At 42.3% G+C, this 17,666-nt stretch overlaps 1 protein-coding gene across 5 annotated transcripts in view; it reads left to right on the forward strand.

Moving 5' to 3' along the window:
* The window catches only part of PTER (phosphotriesterase related), a 157,722-nt gene that overhangs the window by 86,401 nt on the left and 53,655 nt on the right, over positions 1-17,666 (forward strand). For 4 of the 5 annotated variants that reach the window (XR_012417506.1, XR_010577848.2, XR_012417507.1 and 1 more), the window contains 2 exons: positions 5,281-5,381; positions 16,953-17,118. The gene's annotated coding sequence lies outside the window, so the exon portion shown is untranslated. Of the gene's footprint in view, positions 1-1,647; positions 2,335-5,280; positions 5,382-16,952; positions 17,119-17,666 lie in introns of those variants that run through there. The other variant, XR_012417508.1, reaches the window with a different exon arrangement.

Genomic DNA, 17,666 nt, shown 5'->3' on the forward strand with positions numbered 1-17,666 from the left:
TTAACCTGATGGTTTTCCTCCTCTGCCTTCTAAATGAATAAGATGTTACCCCAAGAACAGCGAGGTATGTTGAAAAGCCAAATAACATTTCTGAATGATTTAAAATGAACATGTCCCCGCATCTGGGGGAGGGGGGTTGGTCCTTTTTACAAATGCTGCACCGTGGTGAGTGCATACATATGTACTCTACTTACAGGCTTACAGTTCTAGCAATCTTTCAGGGGATACTGCCAATGGACCTGAAGTTGCATTTACTTAAAGTCGCTAAATGTACGAGAAATAATCACTTGTCAAAATGGCGTCAAAAGATCAAGCAAGGAGCATTTACACAAGTGCTGGGCAACGTCTTTTCCTAGGATATGGAAAGAGTTCTTATAAGCTCCATAGCAGATTTCCCAAATGTACATTGAGGGAGGGAAGAAATAGGAGAAATACAAGAAACAAGAGCCTCCATTCTCAGTGGGTGAGCTGCAGAAAGAACAGGATGGTTTATCATATTACTGGAAAGCTCCCAGTAGATATCAGGCAAGTCATCCCACCAACAAATACATAAGACACACAAGAATGGCTTTAAATAAATAAGTAGAATTGATTCCTAAATCATACTTCTGCATTCAGGAGCAACAGATGTCAATCAAACGTAGGTGACATTTGCTTGTCAATACGAGGATGATGGCTGGGAAGACGGTGACTTATTACATCAGGGTGAGAATGTGAAATGAGAAGCAGGAACAAATAAGACTCCAGCAAGCAAACAATAACATCCTGGGTGATGATCAAGCAGCCTGTGATCTAGTCTGCGGGTGTCACAGCATGGACTTCTCCTTTCCTCCCTGTGCCTCAACCTCCCCGCCCCCCAGCCTACTCCAGTCCCCCCCACCAATTTAATTCTTTCTTTTCTTCTTCTCTGTTTCACAACAAAATAAGGTCAAATGAGCAGACAGAAGGAAACAAAGATTCATTGATTCTTTTAAGAGAAATGTCAGTAGCTCTTTCAAGCCTTGCCTGGGAGAATCAACCCTAAGAGGTGTGCTGTGTGGCCCAGTGGGGTGGGTGTCTCCACCTCCTGGTTACTGACAGAGCCACACTGCTCCTGGAATTGGAAAACAGTCCTTCCCACTTCTCAAGCCTTTAACTTTTATTTTAGGGTAGTGGTTTTATAAATGTGCGCCTATTGCTTGGGCATAATTGTACACATATTTCCATAATAGTTTCGTTCACATGAGCTGCCTTATTTTCAAATTTTTAAGCAGCAAACACATAATAAGTTCTTCCTGGCCACAATATTTACTTTCCTAACACCCTCTGGATTGCTTCTTAAAAGTCACCTTCCTTTTGGAGGACAAAATGGTGAGGTTTGCTGCCAGCACTGGCGGGGGGGAGGGGGGGCGGGTAGGGTATTAAAACTCTGATGCACCAAATTATCAAATTTCATAAGGCCTCTCTATTGCTACGAAGAGTTCTGTAGGTGACACAAAAGGAGTTTTTTAAAGGTAGAGATTCATGGAGAAGTTCTCATCAAAACCTCAAGCTATGTGGAGTTTTCCCATTGACTAATGCTTAAGATATATTAGAGTCAAATGCTCATATAATGTTCATCAATGCTCATAAAATATTACAGTTGAAATGGACCCTTTGTTCATGCAGATGATGAGACCGAAATGAGCTTCCAGGAGGATCAGCACCATTCAACGGGCTTGCTGCTTGCACTCCCCTCTGCACAATATGGATACATCCCATCCCAGCCTGAGACTGGTCATACTAGTTCTAGTAACTGAGGCTTTCCTCCTTCTACTTTCTCTGACGCCAAAGCAAGTTTGATTTTGCAAGTGAGTGCCCTCACATTTTAAAGCTCTGCTAAGATTTAGAAAGGCACTCAGCAGTCATCATTCATGACGAAAGCATTCCCTCCCAGGCCACATGGCTGACCCCAGACTTTCTATTAACTGCACAAGCCTGGGCAACGCATGGATATTTGACTTTGTAGTGAAGCAGATTTAAATTCTTGGTCTCCTTCCTCTCCTCTAGATGTGTCTCACTGTGCACTTTGGGGGAACATTTTGGTTCCCTCATGATTTTCAAGGACGACTTGGTAGTAAACGAACTTATGGCTGGTTTTTGCCACTTTCTACTGCTTGAATTTCCCAGAAGGTTCTCTGCAAAGTTACTCACGCTTCAGCTCTTGTTCTGACAGTTTGGATAAACCATCTGATATGGCATATTACTCATCATCTTTATATGTATATAATAATAGAAAACGTGTCAATTAAAAAAATATTTGATTTTCTTCAGTCCTCATTAAAGAACCAAGTTTTCTCTCATATTTGATAAGAATCTTGGAAGTGTGCCCTGGAATCTCATTTCTGCAGCATCTTCCAACCGTCTCTCAAGTAAACACCAGGCTCCCTACTCCCAGTTCCACCTGTACCTGGGCCTTGCAGACCCTCCGGACGATGAAGTCCAATCCAGAAAGCCGTGATCGTAGTTGGATCACAATCCTGTGATTTTCATCTTTCCCACATCATTTCTGTTGCTTTCAGAAAGCTGAGCAGATCCTAAGCACACGACTCCCACACAGACGTGCACGGCCATCCATTAATCATTATTGAGTATCTACGGACAGCACAGCCCTACGCTGGGCTCTTACCAGGCAAACAAATATTTAGTCATGAAAATGATTTCCAAATCCAGCAGCACTTAAGCAGAAATAGCATTTCTTAGAACAGGAAAAAAATAAAACAAATTAACAAACCCAAGGACTGTCTAGAGAATCAGACATAAAAAATACAAAAAAAAAAAAATTGGAACTAGATCTACTATTTATCTTTAATTTTGTGGTCTCCAAATTGCATTTCAGAACATATAGTCCTTTGACTGAAGAATTGTACATTTCTAACTAGAAAGGGTCTGCCTGGAGTTATGTAGGGAAGCCGTATGTCCTGATGGCTTTGGAATCAGATGGGTCTTAATTTGAATCCTAGCTTCCTCATTTAGGAGCTGTGAAAGTTACTTAATCTCCCAGAGGCTCAATTTCCTTTCCTGTAAAGTGGAAATAACACTAATACCTAAATTATAGGGTTGTTGTGAAGATTAAGTGAGTTAATGCGTATAATTACAATGGTACCCAATTTATAATAAGAGCCCAATAACTGCCAACTGTCAACTTAGCATATTGTAGGACTACTGAGTAGTGTATGCCTATGAATTGAATGGAAGAATGCAAGGCTTAGTAAAGGAAGCTGAAACCAAAGGGACTGACTTAAGACAAGTGGCATAAAATGAACAGTAAGTATGATAGACTTGGATAAAACAGACGGGAACACGAAAGTTCTCTAGGAGAGTTGCCGAGGTGTACTCTCCTGTAATATCAAGCAAAGCAAAACTCAAAACAAGGATCACATTACCCTTCTCCAAAGTAAGAAGACAAAGTTTTATATCAAGGTCATTTGAATTCATTGTACTTTGATAGCCCAAGTTTTCAGATGTAAGACCTAGTTGGATGTATTAACGTGTGTTTTTTGGTCCTCTAGGAATTCCCCAAGTCAACAAGTTGCAAGTGTATTTAAAAATTATTGTCGTCGTTATTAAGGAACTGTTTCTGTGGATAACAATTCTCAAAGAAGCAAACATACCTTTGTTTTGTTGTTTGTTGTTTTTTTGGGTTTGTTTTATTTATTTTTTTTTTTATTTTTTTGAGACAGGGTCCCACTCCATCCCTCAGGATGGAGTGCAGTGGCACAATCTCGGCTCACTGCAACCTCTGCCTCCCAGGTTCGAGGGATTCTCATGCCTCAGTCTCCTGAATAGCTGGGATTACAGGCATGCACCCCCCATACCAGCTAATTTTTGTGTATATATATAATTTTTTTTAAGTAGAGACAGGGTTTTGCAATGTTGCCCAGCCTGGTCTCGAACTCCTGGCCTCAAATTATCCACCTGCCTCGGTCTCCCTAAGTGTTGGGATTAGAGGAGTGAGCCACTGTGCCCGGCCCTGCTTTGTACATGAACTAGAGGAGCAGTCCCTCTGAAAGACACCTAAGTCATAGTCACAACTGTAGGGAATTTTCAACACGAAACTTTCCATAGAAGGCAATTTGGAAAGCTAGCTTGGCAGGTGTATTGTCAAAAATTATTGAACCGCCAAATGGAGATGGTTACCAGCACGTTACATAAGACTCAGTGTACAATGTATGGCTTCATATTGGTCCATACTTCTATCAGTCAAGAGAAGGATGAAATCTCAAGTATGGATGTGACACTTTATACCTGCCATGGGTAGAATGTTCAATCCGTATGAACTTACTTGATGTAGAATTAAAGGAAAAGTTACCAAGAATGAGATCTGAGAGCTTAGCATGTCCTCCTAAGCTATGGCCATGATAACTCATCATACAAGGAAAATAAGTGAATTCAAAGAACTAAAAGCAGCTGCCATTAGATTACAGGGAACTTTCAAACAAAAGATACATCATAGGAAGTCAGGTGAGAAGCTGTCAACCGGGCAGGCAGTGATAAGAATCGTAGTTGTCTTATTGTACTGTTTTGTTTTGTTCAAAAAACCTAAAGCGTCATGCATTTTGAAATCAGAGTTTGCAGAGAACCCCCAGCAGAGCCAGGACGTGCCAAGAGTGACTGATATTTCTAGAATCTGAACCTGGCTCTTGAAGTAATAAGGCCGGAGGAGACATGAACATCAAGAGAAAGTGTATTCAGCTCCATTCCTATGTCAATGTAGCTTCAGAGCAAGTCACCTTCAACGAGGAGCAGCACATCCTGTAAACAAATACCGTGCCCCTTGGGTACTTATGTGCAAATAGACATATCAGCTTTTCCCTAATGCAGGCAGTCTCTTGGGGGTAGTTCTATAACATGTAAAAATAGATATAATTTGAAACCATAATCCTGAGAGTAAATTGTGAAGGTATTTTAGATTTTTAATAAGTTGCAGGAGGAGAAGAGAGAAGACAAAAGTAACCTATCGTAAGTGGCTGTATGTTCCATATAAGTAATTGTATCCCTCAGTGTTTCCCATTGAAAGTAGCTGTAATAATTCATGCTTTAATTCATTAATCAGTAACTTAGTCTCCGGCTCTGGAAAGTGGAAAAAGTTCATAAAAGTTGGTCCTACTTAGATGGAAATTTGGAGTTTTCGTTTTTCCCGAATTAGTCAACGTACAAGTAGAAATCCTTACACCTGCCAATACCCACAAAGGTGTCTATGTTTTCACACAGGCCCGTCTAATTACATATCAGCAGTTAAGATGTTTCTCCCCATTCTAGCCGCGTCTAAGATGCTAATGATCCTGGGAGTTTTAGCAGCCTGCTGCTGCAGTGTTTGAACCATTCCAGTAAGCAGCAACTTTGCAGGGACAAGGACAGAGGTAAGGTTTGTTTGTTTGTTTGGTTGGTTGGTGTTTGTTTTGTTATCAGTGGGCACCTTTGTGAAAAAAAGTTAAAATGATCAATTACATTAGGGGATTAACTGAACATGTTTATTATCCAATAGGATATCCATTATCCATTATGTATTTACATTTGTGTGTATGCCTTCCATTATGCATATGTATATTATTTCTTTTACATTTACTGTTAAGAATTTGTTTTTGTAGGTGAGCAGAGGGTCTCAGTGGCTACATAATGAGGGTCAGATATTGAGTACCCATGATGGTTTCTTTTTGTCCAAAGCCCCAGTACATAGGAACATTGTTCTGTAATGACACAGACAACCGACTGGCCCTCTGCCCATGTTCCCCCGGAATGAGGGTGGCATTCAACCTCAGTGGCAGTTTTTGTAAAAGTTCTTGAACAGAAAAGAGAAAAAAAAATCAGAGCGAATTAAAAGGGATTTTAGGAGAAGTGTCCTCAACAAAAATCACGCACTGGGCCAAGCACGGTGGCTCATGCTTGTAATCCCGGCACTTTTCGAGGCCAAGGTGGGAGGGTCACTTGAGTCCAGGAGTTCGAGATCAGCCTGGGCAACATAGGGAGACTTCATCTCTATGAAAAATAAAATAAACAATTAGCCAGGCCTGGTGCTGTGATGGTGTCACTGCACTCGAGCCTGCGCAACAAATTGAGACCCTCTCTGTCCCAAAAATAAAACACTTTTTAAAAAAATCATGCACTGAGTCTAAACTACACAATCAAGCTTTCCTTCAGAAATTCTGAAAGAGCCAGACGGCCCTAATCCAATGCTTTAATCTAATGTTTGACTGCACTGGTTAGAATGAATTCTCTGGGTATATCCAGTCTATTGTCTTCTCATTAATGTGTAACATTTAATTCCATTTTATTTAAAGCATGGAAGAAGAGAAGTGGACTTTGCTGACCATTTCCCTTCCTCCAGCCTTTCTGACTGTCTCACACAGGTGTCAGTGGTCATCTTCCTTTATCAATTGCTCACAGCCTGTGCCCACTCAGCTCAGAAACAATGATATCCTTCCTTGTGGTCCACGTTGTCAGAAAGTCTGACTCCGTGGTGCCAGGCCCCGCACCATGGGTGCAAAACTTCTCTAAATTCCCAGGTTTCATTTTCATAACTGGCCTTCTCTTCTACTCCATTGTTCAGTTACCGGGTATTCGCACCTTAAATGGCCTTGTCATTTCTCATTTTGCCTTCCCCCTTGACTCTTTCAACCCACCTCCTCTCTCTCTCTCTCTCTCTCTCTCTCTTATTTTTATTTTTTAGACAGTGTCTCATTTTGCAGTCTAGGCTGGAATGCAGTGGCATGATCATGGCTCACTGCGGCCTCCAGCATCCAGGTTCAGGCAATCCTCCCATCTCAGCCTCCCAAGTAGCTGGAACCACAGGTACTTGCCTCTTCACCAGGCAATTTTTTTTTTTTTTTTTTTTTTTTAAGGGATGAGGTTTCACTGTTACCCAAGCTGGTCTCAAGCTCCTGGCCTCAAGTGATCCTCCCGCCTCCACCTCCCAAAGTGCTACAATTACAGACGTCAGTTACCACGCCCCACTCTCACTCCTACCACGCCCCACTCTCACTCCTCCTGATCTTAACCTTCTTTCAAGACCCTGTTGCAAAGTCACCTCCTTCCCCTATCTCTCCACCCTTAGCCCCGAACTGCCAACCACTGGATCTTTCTTCCCTGTGCTCCCAAGCACATTGAATGCCTCCTCCTGAAACACTTACCTCATTCTCCTTTTGCCATACAACCTCTTCCTTTTTCCTGTTATTGAGAGAAATACAAAGTTTCTTATTCTCTAGTCTCCAACCCCGCCCACACCCGGGCACTAAGGACACATTCACTAGGGCTAAAAACATGTTCGTTTATTTGAATGGCTGAATGGGGAATGAGCAGCCCAGCTTGCCGACTATTCTATACATTTAACAAATGTAGATGTAGTGAACAATCCTGGACTGAAAATTAGACATTTCTATGACCCACCTTCCCTAAAGGACTGGACACTCTTTCAACTCTGCCAGAATGGTTAGATTAAGAACCAGCTTAGTGTCAATTCTTTACAAAAGAAGTAAAGATAAGAACAGAGAGATAACCTGCACAACAGTTGAAGTTTAGAATGTATTAGGGCCTTGGATGTCACACCTTGTGTGTGATGGGAAGGGATGCTTGCAGATCCGCTGATATTCGGAACTGGTTCTAGTAGTTTCAATATACGATTAGATTTGTTTAACTATTGTATTTTCAAAATGCCTCACACCGTGTGTGGTGAAAGCAGAAATTGCACTGTGGTCACTGGAAGAGAACATGACTTTCTCACAGATTTCTGCCCAAGATGGTAGCCATATGAACCACCTGAATTATGTACCTCAGTGGATATTCTATGAGGTTCTTCACCTCATCTCTTTAAGGTTTGTGGACAAGTATTTTGTCTATATCCTAGACATATAAAATAGGTTGTTTTTTTTTTTTTTAATAAAAATAAGAGACCTATAGTTATGTGACGGAAAGAATGGCCATGGAAAAGAAAGAATTGTACCAGAAGTGCTATGTCATAGCAATATGTGCTATGCTATATAGGAAATAAAAATACTGTCTGAGTTTCCCAATAGCCAAGGCAAAAAGGGAAACACTACAAGTTACCCTTATCTTATGATTTTTAAAAATAAACATTCCAGTTTTTCATGAGACGGGAGATTTTTTTCCTATCACAAAATTCTGGGAAGAACTTATCAAGTGAGGGATATAAAATAATATCATGGATACTAATTAAAGGTGGCTTTATAGAAAATAAAGAAATGCTTCTCAATGAGGAACTAAAGCAGTTCAAGTCTTACCCAGTTCACCATTTCCTAGAACACCTTGAAATTCATTCAAAGAAAGCTGACATGTTGAATAACAGGCAATTACTACCCCAAGAAAATGCACAATTAGCAAGAACAGAATGGATGGGATAGATTGAAGACCAGAGACGGAAGTCTCCACCAGAAGGAGTGACAACTCGTTTTCAAATCAAAAGCAAAAGTGCAGTAAATGCTATCACTGGAGTGATGAAACTCAGCTAGAACGAATGCAAATACATTCCACATTTCTGTTTCTTTTCAGTAAGTAATTTGAAAAGATCAGTCAAATGTGTGTGACTAGCTACAGAAAAAAAAAAAAAATTAAACAATTTGGCAGATTTGTTCCCAAGTCATGCCTACAATATTTTGACCCATGAATTACTCTAGATATAAAAATGTTACTACTTGTATTATAAAAACACAACCTTGAGCAAATAGGAAGTTAACAAAATCACACTGAAATCTTCAATTTTGAAAACAGAAAATGATTGTCAACACTATTTGATAATGATATTCATAACCGCTGGGAACTACTCTAATAAAAAACTAACAATTATATGCACCCTCTTTGAATTTGCAAGCACTGATCTACTTACTGCAAATATAAAAGCCATTTCCCCCTCACATTTAATTTGTAACTTAGAATATTTATTTCAACCCCAGTAACTCCTTAATTTGCCCTATAGTAAGTCATTGCATAATTACTCAAAATCTCCAAAATACAGACAAGTATATGCAAGGAAAAGGCATCACGGTATTCTTGAGACAGCCAATGACTTTTCTGAAGTTTTTTCTTTTTCTTTTTTTTTTTTTTTTTTTGAGACGGAGTCTGGCTGTGTCGCCCAGGCTGGAGTGCAGTGGCGCGATCTCGGCTCACTGCAAGGTCTGTCTCCCACGTTCACACCATTCTCCTGCCTCAGCCTGCCGAGTAGCTGGCTAATTTTTTGTCTTTTTTAGTAGAGACAGGGTTTCACCATGTTAGCCAGGATGGTCTCGATCTTCTGACCTCATGATCCGCCCACCTCAGCCTCCCTGTGCTGGGATTACAGGCGTGAGCCACCGCGCCCGGCCATCTTCTGAAGATTTTTGAGCATTCAGTATAGTAAGAATTTTAATGATCTTCAGCTCCTCTTAGATCTAGACACAAATATGGAAATGTGTATTGTGCAATGCAAATGAACTGGAAATGGGTTCGGTGGAAGGTACTGCCATCCCTGTGATGGTTGCATTAACACCCAGGACCAAAAACTGCTCAAAAGGTAACACTCTTCCGTCATTAAAAGAGAACAGGCAAACTGCTCTAACAAAATAATAAACTAGGTGTCCAAACAGGGGAAGTAAATACTTTTACATAACACAAGAGAGAATGGAGCTAGGGAGAAAAAAATGCAGGAATGTGCCAGGCATAGTGGCTTATACCTGTAATCCCAGCACTTTGGGAGATCGAGGCAAGAGGATAGTGTGAGTCCAGGAGTTCAAGACCAGCCTGGATAACACAATGAGACTCTGTCTCTACAGAAATTTTTTTTTTTTTAATTAACCAGGCATAGTGGCATGTGACTGTAGTCCCAACTACTTGGGAGGCTGACGTGGGAGGATTGCGTGAGTTTGGGAGGTTGAGGCTGCAATGAGCTACGATTGTGCCACTGTACTCCATCCTGGGTGACAGACAAGTTCCGTCTCAAAAAAAAAGAAATGCAAGAATAAATATGGGTACTTTACATTAGTAAAGGAGAATCTAAATGAGAGAGAAAAATAATTTGGCTGCTTTATTTGAGGGCTTTTATAGACAAGCTTTCTCAGAATAACTCAAGTTTCAAACATGGCAACATATTCAAGTTCATTGTTTGAGTCCCGTCATGGTCATGGAAAGATCGAAAAATTGGAAGCTCTTTGAAACAACAGTTACACTATTTTTCAGTGCAATTAAAAATAATGAGTAGGGAGGCCAGGTGCGGTGGCTCACGCCTGTAATCCCAGTACTTTGGGAGGCCGAGGTGGGTGGATCACCTGAGACCAAGAGTTCGAGACCAGCCTGGCCAACATGGCAAAACCCCATCTCTACTAAAAATACAAAAAATTAGCCAGGCATGGTGGCACACGCCTGTAATCCCAGTGCTTTGGGAGGCCAAGGTGGGCAGATCTCTTGAGCTCAGGAGTTCAAGACCAACCTGGCCAACATGGTGAAATCCCATCTCTACTAAAAATACAAATTAGCCAGGCATGGTGACATGTGCCTGTAGTACCAGCTACTCAGGAGGCTGAGGCAGGAGAATCACTTGAAGCCAGGAGGCAGAGGTTGCAGTGAGCTGAGATTGCACCACTGCACTCCAGCCTGGATGGCAGCAGGAGCCTCCGTCTCAAAAAAGAAAAAAAAAAAAAAAAAAAAAGAAGGAAAGAAAGAAGAAAGAGAGAAATAAATAAAGAAAATAACCAGAAGGGAGGCATGAGAGGAAATGTGGAAGTCTGCCATGCTATCGTGTGCCAGTTTCTTGCACCAACTCAAAATCTACTGTCATCTTTAATGAGCGCCCTGGTGGCATGAGAAACCATGGTCGTTTTTACTCATCAGAAACTTGATGGATGTGTGCTCTGAGTGGAGGGCTGGGAGTGGGCAACTCCAAATTAAAATCTCCACTGTTTTGTTAACCAGGAGATTCATTTTGGCTATCATCCTCTTTATATACTCCTCCCTTTGTTTCCTAATTATTAATTTTGGAATCATTCGTAATTTAATTTTTTAACCACAAATGCAATCATTTTAATTATTCACATGTGTAATTTTTTTTTTTTTTTTTGACAGAGTCTTGCTCTGTCTCAAGGCCAGAGTGCAGTGGCACAATCTTGGCTCACTGCAACCTCCACCTCCCCAGTTCAAGTGATTCTCCTGCCTTAGCCTCCTGAGTACCCTGGAATACAGGCGCTGCCACCACACCCAGCTGATTTTTGTATTTTTTAGTAGAGACGGGGTTTCACCATGTGGGCCAGGATGATCTCGATCTCCTGATCTCGTGATCCACCCACTTCAGCCTCCCAAAGGGCTGGGATTACAGGCGTGAGCCACCATGCCTGGCCTCACATTTGTAATCTTTTAAAATTTAAAGTAGGAGAAAGTTTATACTGAGTTCTCTGAAATGAACTGGCCTCTTTGTGGTAGATAGCCTGTTTTAAGGGGACTTGGAGTCTTTGGGAGGAATTTTGCTGCGATCCTAGAGTCCGAGATAGTGGGATGATTGAGGATATGTTCATGGACTTAAATAAAATGTACACGATTGGAGTTGGAAAAATCTTTTTGGATGAACTATTCATGAAAGTGAAAAATGATAGGATTTTTCTCAGTAACAGAAAATTTGGGGCTATGGGAGGATAACATAAATGCCATCGCTGATTCTGGCAATAAGACCTTGTTCAAGTAAATGGGATTCTTTGAAGGGAGGGCCTCAGGTTCGAGGGCTGTTAGTTTTATTTCGTTTTTCATAATGATGAAGCAGCAAAATCATAAAAAATATTTCTTAAGTCTGTTAAAGAAAGAATCAGCAAAGAAGCCAGCCTCCTTTCAGTTCTCAAATTACTCAGTTTTGGATAGAAAAAATCTGTATTCAGGGGTTGGATATATTTGCAACAAAACATATCTTCTTCCCTTTTATATGTCCCAGAACATCTATACCAGCACCTGTGCACCAAGCAAGGCCACAATAAGTGTTTTTTTCCAAATGAGTAAAAAGAAATAGCATGTTTGTATAAAGCTAAGATCAAAGCATTTGCAGTTCTTATGGTACAATGAAGGGTCTAGATCAGCCACTAAAGGGACACCTTCATCTAGTACCCTGGATCCTTGTGGAGGTCGTGGCCCCACTCAGAGTGACTCCTTGTTCTCCAGGTTCATTGGGAAGACTCTGGGATGGGTGACCGGTAACCATGTTGTCCTCTGTCCTTGAAGACCCAGTTGCCACATTTTCACCAGCCACATTTGACCAAGTGAACCCTTGTCCCGACGTGGGCCGATCAGATTCTCTTTCCTGATTTTTGAGACTTGGAACAAAAAGACATAGAAACTTAGCCAGGTGCAGTGGCTCACGCCTATAATTCCAGCACTTTGGGAGGCCGAGGTGGGTGGATCTTGTGAGGTCAGGAATTCTAGGCCAGCCTGGCCAACATGGCAAAATCCCATCTCCACTGAAAACACAAAAATTAGCCAGGCATGGTGGCGGACGCCTGTAGTCCCAGCTACTAGGGAGGCTGAGGCAAGAAAATCGCTTGAGCCTAGGAGGTGGAGGTTGCAGTGAGCCAAGATCGTGCCACTGCACTCCATCCTGGGTGGCGGAGTGAGTGAGACTCTCTCAAAAAAAAAAAAAAAAAAAAAAACACATGGAAACTGAAGACCACTGGCAGCTCCATAGAGGAAAGGCCACAAGAGCCTCCTGTCAAAGTCATCAGAGCTGCCCTTGGTTCTTCCAGCTGTCCTTTTGATCTCGTGGGGTATTTATATCTCCCAATAAGGCCCACCACTACCTTCCTATTCCACCTTAAAAAAAGAAGAAAAATCTACCTTGAGCAGGTTTATGTTGCTTACAGCTGAAAGAACCTTAACAAATATAACCAGGTTGGGGCTCTAAAAGAGGGGATTTAAGCTTTCTCCTATAGCATGTCCAAGAGAACTTCCTACGATAAGGGAAATGTTCTATATATGCCGTCCAATAAGTTACCCACTGGTCACATGTGGCTATTGAACACTTAAAATGTAGCTACTGCAAGAGAGAATCTGAATTTTATATTGTATTTCATGTTAATTAAGTTGAATTTAAATAACCATAAGTGGGCCAGGCACAGTGGTTCATGCCTGTAGTCCCAGCACTTTGGGAGGCCAAGGCGGGTGGATCACTTGAGGTCAGGAGTTTGAGACCAGTCTGGGCAACATGGTGAAACCCCGTCTCTATTAAAAATGCAAAAATTAGACGGGCATGGTGGCGTACTCCTATAATCCCAGCTACTGGGGAGGCTGCGGCAGGAGAATCACTAGAACCTCGGAGGTGGAGGTTGCAATGAGCCAAGGTCGCGCTACTGTACTCCAGCCTGGGCAACCAGAGCGAAACTCCATCTAAAATAAAGAAAGAAATAACCATAAGCGACCAGTGGTTATGTGTTAGATGATGCAGTATGATGAGGATGATATGAATTCATTTTCTCTACTATAGGACAGAACAAGAGAAAATGGATTTAAGAGGAAGCAATGAGGCTATGTATTGGCCGGGAGCCAAATCACTGGAAAAGAGGATCAGGAAAGGTTCCTGGAGGCCCCCGGCATGCTCAGAAGTGGCCATTGAGCAGAACGGTGTATTCTTTTGTTTGGGCTGCCTTAACAAAGTATCACAGGCTGGGTGGCTTCACTCCAGATATTAATTTTCTCGCTATTCTGGAGACTGTAAGTCTGAGGCCGAGGTGTCAGCAGCTTGGTTTATTCTAAGGCCCATCTCCCGGGCTTGTAGATGTCCATCTTCTCCCCGTGTCTTCCTTCACGTGGTTTTCCATCTGTGCATGTCTGTGTCCTGATCTCTTCTTAGAAGGTACCCATATGACCTCATTTTACTTGAATTACCTCTTTAAAGACCCTGTCTCCAAACACAGTCACATTTTCGGGTACTGGGGGTTAGGGCTTCGATGTGTGCATTTGGGAGAGACACAATTTAGCCGTTAACAAGTGGTGTAGGTGTGGATATACCTGAGAGAAGAAGGAGCAATGAAAATTCCAGTCACAGCATGGCCCGGAACTTGCAGTCTCCTGAGACCAGAGACCTGTTCGGCATTTTCCAATCTGAGTGTGGCTGTGCCTCGTGCATTTTAATTGTGGCATCAGATGAGCCGTAGATATGGCATAGCTCCTTTCTAGGTTACCATTTCCAGGGAGTTTAATGAGTGTGACTTAGTTCATGTAACTAAGAGATTTCAATGCCAATTTTGACTCAGTCCATTCTTCCTTTGAAATCATCTCCAATTTTGTATTTCTCCGGCTACAATTGCAATTTAAAGCAGCCCTTTATGACCACGTACACGGGGCCTCAGAATAGCTTCCTGCACAGTCACCTGGCCTTTTAGTTTATCCCAATTCTCATTCATTCTATGTACCGAGTTCAGATTCTTCTACCCGTGAGACCATGTTCATGATTCCTCCCATTTCCCTGAAACTTCAAAGGACTCTCTCAACCCAGTTGTCTGAAGATGAATCCCAAATCCCTAACTTCTCATTAATTGTACTTTATCACCTACCTATATGACTTTATTTAGTCTTTGACTTCTGACTGTAATTTCTATTGCTATGACTTTAGATATCACCCTACATAGGACATTCATTTCTGTTGCTACTGAAAACAAAACAAAACAAAACCTTCTATGACCCCCAGATCTATTTTCATACTTTCCATGACATTTCTCACACGTGTCAAGGCTCAGGTTCTTGTTTATGCTACTCATCTAGAATGCCTCCAAGAGCTCCAGGTCTCAAGGCACTTATTCATCACAAGAAAACTTTTCATTCATTCATTCATTTATTATTGTTTGTAGAGACAGGGTCTTGCTATGTTGCCCAGGCTGGTCTCGAACTCCTGGTCTCAAGCAATCCTCCCACCTTGGCCTCTCAAAGTGTGGGGATTACAGACGTGAGCCACTGCACTTGACTAAAAAGAAAGCTTTTATTCAAATGTTACTTTCTCAGAAATGTCTTCCCTGGTCATTCTGTGTGAAATAGTGCTCCATCAGCCAAAATCCTGTAACACTGCTTTCTTTTTCTTTACGATGTATGGGCTGAATTGTACCTCCTCACCGCAAATTTGTATGTTGAGGTCCCAACCTCTAGTTAGCTCAGGATGTGATCGTATTTGGAGAAAGGGTCTTTAGAGAGGTAATTAGGGTCAAATACGGTCATACGGGTACCCTCCTAAGAAGAAGAGATTAGGACCCAGACACGCACAGAGGGAAAACCGTGTGAAGACACAGGGAGAAGGTGGCCGTCTGCAAGCCAGGGACAGGGACTTTACAAGAAAGCAACCTGCAGACACCTCAATCCCAGACTCACAGCCTCCAGAAGGGAGGTGAGGTGGTGAGAGGGTCTTTTCTTATTTATTTTTATTCTTTATTTTAGTTATTATTATTTTTCTATAGCCCAATCTTGGAAGTAAAGAGATAGGGTCTTTAGACTGTATTTGGCACACCATTCTATGTGCCCAGCGCTGCCCATCCCTGTCTCCTTCTAGGGTTTAGTAAAGGAAGCCCATCTGCCTGCAGCTATAATCTACATTCTCCAACCTAGACTTTGTTGACCATAGGGTCTTTAGAGAGGTGATCTTTAAATTAAAATGAGGTCATTCTTGTGGGCCCTGATCTGGTATGGCTGGTGTCCTTATAAGAAAGAGGCCATTAGCGCACATGCATATGCACAGAGGAGAGGCCATGTGAAGACGCAATGAAAAGACTATCTACACACCAGGAAGAGAGCCCTGGAACAGACCTTCCCTCGTGACTCTCAGAAGAACCCAACCCTGCCGGCACCTTGATCTCCAACTTCCAGCCTCCAGAGCTGAGAGAAAATTTATTTCTTTTTTTTTTTCTTTCTTTCTTTCTTTTTTTTTTTTTTTTTTTTTTTTTGAGACAGAGTCTCACTCTGTCGCCCAGGCTAGAGTGCAGTGGCGCAATCTTGGCTCACTGCAACCTCCGACTCCCAGGTTCAGGTAATTCTTGTGCCTCAGCCTCCCCAGTAGCTGGGATTACTGGCTCATGCCACCATGCCCAGCGAATTTTTGTATTTTTAGTAGAGATGGGGTTTTGCCGTGTTGCCCAGGTTTGTCTCCAACTTCTGACCTCAAGGGATCCGCCCACCTTGGCCTCCGAAAGTGCTGGGGTTACAGGCATGAGCCACTGCGCCCAGCTGAGAAAATTCATTTCTGTTGTTCAAGTTACCCAGTCCATGTTACTTTGCTATGGCAGCCTGAGCAAAGTAACACAGCTGTATATACCACTATCTAACTTTTTTTTTTTGAAGGGAGGTCTATAATCCCTCACTAGAAATTAAGTTCAGAAGGGCAGTAACATAGTTTTGTTCACTGCAGTGTCTCCTTATCTAGAGCAATGCCTGGCAGGCAGAAGGTGCTCAGTGAATGGGTTTTCGAAGACCATTCTTTGTGGCCAGCTCTGCCCATCCCTGCCTCATTCTGGGGTTTAGAAAAGGAAGCTCATCTGCCTGCCTCTATAAACTACAACATCCAACCTAGCCTTTGTTGGCCATAGATGTAGTGCTTTGGTCTCTATTGGCTTTATCTCATTTCTCAATTGGCGTAGAACTTGGGCAAGGAGGAAGGGTGCTAGTTCTTAGTACTCTTGCTCCCTAACACCCTGCAGTATCTTGCCAATGGCAGACACTCAGTGAATATTTTCCTAAATAAGGTCCTATTTACATGTTTCCTGACAATCTCATGCATGCAATATTTTGATTCCCAGCTAGCACCCCAGCTTCTAAAGGGGAGAGTTGTCCCTAACGCCTGAAATTCTGCCCACTTGTAGTAGGGGTTCAATACATTTTTAATGAATGAATGACACATATACCCATTCTGTGGGGCCCTTGGGGAATATTGATTGAGCTTCCAGCAGCTCCCTTCTCTGAGGATTATCTCACTTCCCTGTCTCTTCATTTCTCCTCCACAGCGTGCAAAGCACGGAGGGAAAGTAGGAGTGTTTGTACCATGAGTCTCTGCACACCCCTCATCTTGGCTATAGTAGACTGGACCACAGATGGACACTGTACCGTGCAGATTACTTCTTCCAGGAACTTGGACTGAGACCAAGAGACTCACGGCATCCTCTTCTGGCTGTAAGACTTATATTTTTATATTTAGGCAATGGAAGAGGGGCAGCAGATGCCTACCTTGTGGAACAGAGCAATGAAGGCAGTTCACAGAGAAAGAAGACTAGGCAGTCGGGCAGAGGGGAGTGGGCTTGTAAGCTTCCTGGAGCCAATGTCCATCTCTGCTCTTTTTTTCCACTCGATGCTCCTGAGTCCCTGCCGTCAACCCCCACTTCTTTGCTTAAACTGGTTTGAGTTTGTTTCTGCTGTTTGAAAAAAAACAACAACAAAACCCCAAACAAAACAAACATCAAACAAAAACCAAAATAAAACCATTAACTCACTCATCCCTGTGATCATATTTGGAGACATAGGGGTGATTTCCTTCAGAAAACAAAGCATAAAAACCCTGCCCTCCTCCTCTACCTCTCCAATTACGTATTAAAGCCCATTTGCTCCACAGTAATGTAGGAGCTGCTCCCACACATCAGCTCATGTTCAGTGTTGGACAGCATTTCTTTGCAATTCTTTCCAAATCAAAGATAGTACACCTGTGCTCCCAAATCTACCAGGAA

Source organism: Macaca fascicularis, chromosome 9, assembly GCF_037993035.2.
Source record: "Macaca fascicularis isolate 582-1 chromosome 9, T2T-MFA8v1.1".
In the NCBI taxonomy this organism is placed as follows: domain Eukaryota; kingdom Metazoa; phylum Chordata; class Mammalia; order Primates; family Cercopithecidae; genus Macaca; species Macaca fascicularis.